The following is a 1,188-nucleotide window of genomic DNA, read 5'->3' as shown; positions in this document are numbered from 1 at the left end:
GGGAAAAGGGAGAGTGGCTGGCACTGCCCCTGCTGCCGCTTGGCCCTGAGACCCCCACCGCCCACAGGATAGGCCCCAGTCCACCCAGCCGGGCCCCCCACCCTTCCCCTTGTCTCGCTCCCCTTGGCAGTTCGGGCTTCGGGTCAGTCCCACACTCGCGCCCAGCTGTCCCTGCTGCGCTCCTGTCACTGGCTTTGGGAAGCCCTCCGGCCCCCTCTCTGCACATCTGGCACGCGGCTCCTCCCTAGCGGCATGTGGGTATTTGGGTTGGGCGAGCCTCTCCCTCTCGAGTCCCGAGTGGGTCCCGGCGGCCTAGGGCTCTTCTGGAGGGGCAGTGCCTGAGAGGCGGGTCGCTTCGAGTGGGGATTTGTGCGCTCTGGGGCGGGGGGTGGGTGGGATGGGGCAGCCTGCTCTTGCCCCCGTCACCCAGTGGGGCGCGAGCAGGGCCAACCGCGCACTGAGAGCGCTCAGGGCGTCCCCAACAGCATGACCTGACCCAGGGACGAAGCTCTGGGGGATGGGACCACTTGCAATGACTGCTGAAGGAGCACAGCGGGGCTGGCGGGCTGGCCGGCGTGGAGGGGCGGGGACCGGCATTCGTGCCGGTCTGCCCGGAGGGTGGGGAACGTGGGATTTAGCCATGGGACCTGTGGAAGGGTTTTGGTCAGGGTCCTGAGAGTCAAGTCTGGGTTCTCAAAGAGGGTTGGGACAGTGGGCAGGCTTGCAAAGGCCGAAGAGGCTGGTGGACCTGGTGGCTGAGGCCTAGGCCAGGCAGGGGTCGCGGTAGAGAGGTCACAGTAGGTGTGGTCCCTCCTCCTCCCAACCCTCAGGCCTAAGTAACTCAGGGCTTTGTGTTACGGCTGCACCGGGACCTCCACCCACTACACACGCGGGCACGCAGCCCAGTGAAAACCTGCGCCATGTGCCCTGTGTGCAGACCTGCAGCATGCACCCGGCACCCCGCCGTGTCCCCCGTTCCCTGCACGTGGCTCCAGTGTAAGTACAGTGTGCCGTGTGCGGCGTCCCAGCGCTCACCCCGCACCCCACCGTGTCCCTCTGGGTGCGGGGTCCGCGTGCCCGCGCCCTCCCCGCAGCTGCCGGCGTCCCCATTAATCACGCGGCGCTGACGGCGCAGTGATCTGCGCGCTGGCGGCGTGACGGTGACGGTGACGGAGGGTGACGGAGCGG

This window comes from Colobus angolensis, unplaced genomic scaffold, assembly GCF_000951035.1.
Source record: "Colobus angolensis palliatus isolate OR3802 unplaced genomic scaffold, Cang.pa_1.0 Scaffold31, whole genome shotgun sequence".
Taxonomy (NCBI): Eukaryota; Metazoa; Chordata; class Mammalia; order Primates; family Cercopithecidae; genus Colobus; species Colobus angolensis.
This window is presented reverse-complemented; position numbering follows the sequence as displayed.